We start from the raw sequence: 5,858 nt of genomic DNA, 5'->3' as shown, positions 1-5,858 counted from the left end.
GGCAAACTCTTCGCCTAGACAAACACATTTGGTCACACATGACAACATTTGCCAAATGGCTTTTATCGTCATGCATGGCAGGGTTTTGACGACAATATATGGATGGATGATATATATACTTTGGATAGCGACCTGCATGAGCTACTAGTAGCAAAACCTAGCTAGAAGTAAGCACGGACATGGCCACTCACAATTTCAGAAGCCACAGATATAATACGTACGGCTATTAAGACCGTCGCAGTGACGGTAGCAATGGCGGCCTCACTTCTTTCTCTTTTTCTTCTTCTTCCTCTGGCTCCGGCCCCTGTCTCGTCGGCGCAGCAGGGCCTACCTGCGGGCCAGCGCAACGACGGCCAGCAGGTGGGCAGCGCGGCGTCGGACGGTTTCAGCCCCTTCATCTTCGACCTCGCCGTTGGGAGTTGGGACATCGCCGCAGCCCCTCTCCATCGTCATGGACATCGCCAGCGACCTCGTCTGGGCGCAGTGTGAACGCTGCCCCTCCTGCACCAGGCTGACGCCGCCGATGACGCCCACATTCCTGCCCAGAAACTCCTCCTCCTACGCCCTGGTCGGCTGCGACACCCAGATTTGCGATTACATGCTTCCCGTCCTGGGCGAGCACCAGTGCCGCGTGCAAGACGACAATCTCTGCGGGTACGTAAAGCCCTACTACGCTGGCACCACGTCCGGCTTCCTCGCCACCGAGACGTTCAGCTTCAGGGCCACGCCCGTCAAAGGCGTGGTGTTCGGCTGCAGCGGCGACATCACGGTGCCCAGCCTCGACGGGGCCTCCGGATTCGCCGGCTTCAGCAGGGGACCCCTCTCCCTCGTCTCGCAGCTCAAAATCTCCAGCTTCACCTACTTTATCTCGCCTCCCGGCGACCCCGCCGGCGGAAAAAATGCGAGTGCGCGTGCGCTTGGGCACCTCAGCTGGAGCTGGGGCGCCGGCGCCGATTACACCGCGCTGCAGACGGCGACGACGACTACAGGGGGCAGCGGCAGCAGCAGCAGCACGCTGCTGCTGCCGGCCACAGAACACCAGAACCCTTACCTGTACTACGTCAACCTCACGGGCGTGCAGGTAGACGACCAGCTCCTCACAGCCATCCCCGCCGGGACCTTCGACGTCCGGCAGGATGGCTCCGGCGGGGTTTACTTGAGCACCACTCTGCCGTTTACCTGTTAGACTATGTATAACTTCTGTACCTATGTTCGTATTGTAACACAACAATTATATATAATGAGATAAGCCACCCCTAGAGGGTTGTGCTGGTTCCCAAAACTTATTGTCTTACATGGTATCACGCTAGGTTACGATCGCTTCCGCTTCTAAACCCTAATACCCGCACCGCCGCCGCCTTCGCCGCCGCCGCCGCGCCACCGATCGCGCCGCCGCCATGTCGAGCGCCGCCACCACCGGTTCCACTGCTGCGGGCTTCCTCCCGGCCTCTCTTGCGGCTCTGCTCAACCTCCCGCTCGATGCCGTCTCCGTTCAGGCTCCGATCGGGACAAGGAGCATCGGCTCCGTCTTCTCCACGCCGCCGGCGCCCTCGCTCGGGCGTGACCTCGTGGTCCACACCGCGGCGCCGCCGTCCGCTGCGGATTCCGCAGGCGTCGTCCCGCCGCTCCTGCCGCGAGCGGATCACACCACCCCGCTGGCGGGGTTGGCGGCGTCCGCCCCGGCCGCGGGCCTTGCGGCATCCGCACCGGCCGCGAGCTTTGCGGCGCCCGCCCTGGCTGCGGTCCCGCCTCCTCCCGCATCGGCTTCGGTGCCTCCGGCTGCCTTCATGGTGTTTGCACCCCAGGCAGCCTCCTCGATGGGATCGTCTTCGCCGCCGCCGTTTCACTTCGGTCATCTCATCACCATCAAGCTCTCTGCAGACAACTACATCTTCTGGCTTGCGCAGGTTCTCCCGCTCTTGGGGAGTCACTACCTGCTAGGCTACGTCGACGGATCGCTTCCCTGCCCACCCGCGCTGGTAGACAGCATGCACGGTCCGGTCTACAATCCGGCCCATCGCGTCTGGACGGGGCAGGACCAGGCGAACCTCTCCTCCATCCAGGGGTCGCTCTCGCCGGCAGTTGCCGGCCTTGTTGTCTTCGCGAAGACGTCTCATGAGGCCTGGACCATCCTTGAGCGCACCTTTGCAGCGCAGTCCCAGGCTCGTGTCTCTGCACTCCGTCGTCAGCTTGGAGAGTGTCAGAAGCTTGACTCCACGGCCACTGAGTTCTACAACAAGGTCAAGGGCCTTGCCGACACATTGGCCTCCATTGGACAGCCCCTCACTGACTCCGAGTTCAACTCGTTTATTGTCAATGGTCTTGATGAGGAGTATGATGCCTTAGTCGAGATCATCAACGAGCGGGGTAACTCGACACCCATGTTGGCACACGAGGTTTTCTCTCGGCTTCTTCTCACTGAGCAACGGGTCATGAAGACTCCCATTGAGGTTCTCCTTAATGAACAACCTGATTATACCTTTCTCAAGGTATTTGGGTGTGCTTGCTGGCCGCATCTTCGTCCATATAACAAGCGCAAGCTTGAGTTTCGTTCTAAGAAGTGTGTTTTCCTTGGCTATAGCTCTCTTCATAAAGGTTACAAATGTCTTCATGTTCCCACTAATCGTGTCTATATATCTTGGGACGTCGTGTTTGATGAGCATGTTTTTCCCTTTGCCAACCTTCCTGTGTCCACTGTCGAACCACCATCCCTGCATTCATCCTCTGTTGCTTCTGACCAATTTGATGATGTTGCATACTCTCCTTTGTTGTTACCTAACCATGGTGCAGGAACCGGACGTGGAGCTCGTTTGGAGCTGTTGGAGGATTCACCATCATCATCGTCGTCTTCTGGTGGGCATGTCGATCGCCCTCTGTTGCATGGCATCGATTCGCGTGCCCATGCATGGTCACCCGACGAGCCCGTCGCGCCGAGCATCTCCACTGTTCGGTCTGCTACGCCAGTGATCGCTGAGTCTCCAGCGGCTCGGCCTTTTTCGCCAGCGGCCGCCGAGTCGCCCGTGGCTCGGCCCGTCACGCCGTCTTCGCCCGCGGCTCGGGTCCTCACGTCGCCTTCATCAGCGGATCGGCCCGCGACACCGGCCGCGCCACGGCCCACTATGCCGAGCTCGCCATCGGCCCGGTCTGGGATGCCGGAGTCGCCAGCTGCTTCGTCTGCTCTGCCGGTTTCGCCGGTGGGCCGGCCTTCTTCGCCGACTGAGTCCGAGGCTACCGTGCCTGGCTCCTCGTCACCGGCTGACTCGTCAACGTCGCCGTCCTCCAGCCCGTTGCAGGCTGCTCCGTCGACCTCGGTGGTTCCTGTGTCTCGACCACATACACGCAGTCGCAGTGGCATTTTCAAACCTAAGGAACGTACGGATGGTACAGTTGCTTGGTTGGCTGCTTGTTTGGCTGCTGCTGTTGCGGATCCATCTTCTGAGCCTCGCTCATATCAGGCTGCCCTGCGCATTCCACATTGGCGAGAGGCTATGGAGCAGGAGTGTCATGCTCTCCTTCGTAACAAGACATGGACTCTCGTTCCTCCACCACCACGGGTAAATGTTATTGACTCAAAATGGGTATTCAAAGTGAAGAAGCATTCGGATGGATCTATTGAGCGTTACAAAGCGCGACTTGTTGCTCGCGGTTTTCGGCAGCGTCATGGTCTTGACTATGAGGACACCTTCAGTCCTGTCGTCAAGCCTACCACTATTCGGCTTCTTCTCTCCATTGTTGTTTCTCGTGGTTGGTCCCTTCGTCAACTTGATGTGCAGAATGCTTTTCTACATGGATTTTTGGAGGAAGAGGTTTATATGAAACAGCCGCCTGGTTTCTCTGATCCTGATCGTCCTGACTATATCTGTCGTCTTTCCAAAGCACTATATGGTTTGAAGCAAGCTCCTCGTGCCTGGCATGCCCGCCTTGCCTCTGCCCTTCGTGCTCATGGGTTTGTGCCGTCCACTGCTAACACTTCATTATTTCTTCTACAGAAGCCAGAAGTCACTATGTATCTTTTGGTATATGTCGATGATATTATCCTTGTCAGCTCTTCTCAGTATGCTGCTGATGCTCTTGTCTGCTCTCTTGGTGCTAATTTTGCGGTAAAAGATCTTGGGAAGCTTCACTACTTTCTTGGAGTTGAGGTCACTTCTCGTGCTACTGGTCTTGTCCTTACGCAGAAGAAGTACTCCTTGGAGTTGTTACAAAAAGCCGGCATGCTGAAGTGCAAACCGACCACCACACCCATGTCGTCTACCGACAAGATAACAGCTGTTGATGGTGAGCTTTTGTCTCCTGCGGATGCCACAGAGTACAGAAGCATTGTTGGTGGACTTCAGTACTTGACGATCACGAGACCAGATATCTCTTATGCTGTTAACAGGGTTTGTCAGTATCTTCAGGCTCCCAGAGATACTCATTGGGCTGTTGTTAAACGCATTCTTCGTTATGTTCAGTTCACCCTGACTTTTGGTATGCATATTCGGCCGACTTCCTCTCGGGTCCTTTCGGCCTTCTCTGATGCAGATAGGGCTGGTAGCCCAGATGACAGGCGATCCACGGGGGGTTATGCAGTATTCTTTGGCTCTAATTTGATCGCCTGGAGTGCTCGGAAACAGGCTACTGTGTCACGTAGCAGTACTGAAGCTGAGTACAAGGCTGTGGCTAATGCTACTGCAGAGATTATTTGGGTGCAGTCTTTGCTTCAGGAGTTGGGTTTGTCTCAACCACAGCCTCCTATTCTTTGGTGTGATAACATCGGTGCTACATACCTTTCTGCAAATCCAGTATTTCATGCCCCAACGAAACACATTGAAGTTGACTATCACTTTGTACGGGAACGTGTATCACAGAAGCAACTTCATATCAAGTTTATCTCGTCTAAGGATCAACTTGCAGATATCTTCACTAAGCCTTTACCACTGCCACAGTTTGAGGCTTGTAGGCGCAATCTTACCCTTCTCAGTTCTTTAGAAAGTGGCTAAGATTGAGGGAGGATGTTAGACTATGTATAACTTCTGTACCTATGTACATATTGTAACACAACCATTATATATAATGAGATAAGCCACCCCTAGAGGGTTGTGCTGGTTCCCAAAACTTATTGTCTTACATTACCTACCTCGACAAGGCCGCGTACAACGTCCTGAAGCCGGAGCTCGTGGGCAGGATCCAGTCGCAGGGCGTGTTTCCGGTGAACGCCGCAGCCGGAGGCAACCTCGATCGCGTGTGCTTCCTCACGAAGGACCTTGCCAAAGCCAAGGTCCCGACGCTCGTGCTTCTGTTTAACGGCGCCGGCGCGGCGATGGAGCTCAAGGTGGAGAACTATTTTTTCGCCGACGACAGCGGGTAGGCGTGCCTCACCAATCACCATACTGCCGTCGGCGGCTACCGGCTCGGTGCTGGGTAGCCTTCTGCAGGCAGGCAGGAAGATGACCTACGACATCTATGGCAACGGTGGCGGGCGGCTAACGTTCGAGACGGCACCAGCAGGTGCTCCGGTGCCGGAGTGGGCGTCGCTCATGATAATGGCCACTCTCCTGTGGATGCTCGGCTCGCAAGCTCTTTTCTAACGTGATCGCCACCCAGTCCTCTTTCAGATTCATGCGTACAACTTCCAACCCCTACTTTATTGATATATATGTAATGCTTCATTTCTTACCCTTTTTACACACATTTATTTCATTTCCATCTCAACAATACATATATGCGTAAATATTTGAGAATCATTAGATAATTTTTTAAATTTCAGTGGACTGGCTTGGTTAATTATGTCTTAGTCGATGCTATATTTATGAGATTTTATATTAAGATCCATGCAAATTTTTATTTTCAGTTTTTTCTTCTTATCTTTCTTAAGA

At 54.8% G+C, this 5,858-nt stretch overlaps 1 pseudogene; it reads left to right on the top strand.

Annotated features, from left to right (window-relative positions):
- The first annotated feature begins 252 nt into the window (after nucleotides 1-252).
- LOC119333229 lies at nucleotides 253-5,570 on the top strand (annotated as a pseudogene).
- Nucleotides 5,571-5,858: the final 288 nt, after the last annotated feature.

Source organism: Triticum dicoccoides, chromosome 7A (genome assembly GCF_002162155.2).
Source record: "Triticum dicoccoides isolate Atlit2015 ecotype Zavitan chromosome 7A, WEW_v2.0, whole genome shotgun sequence".
Taxonomy (NCBI): domain Eukaryota; kingdom Viridiplantae; phylum Streptophyta; class Magnoliopsida; order Poales; family Poaceae; genus Triticum; species Triticum dicoccoides.
Note: the sequence above shows the minus strand (reverse complement) of the source record. Positions and strands in the feature narration are given on the sequence as shown.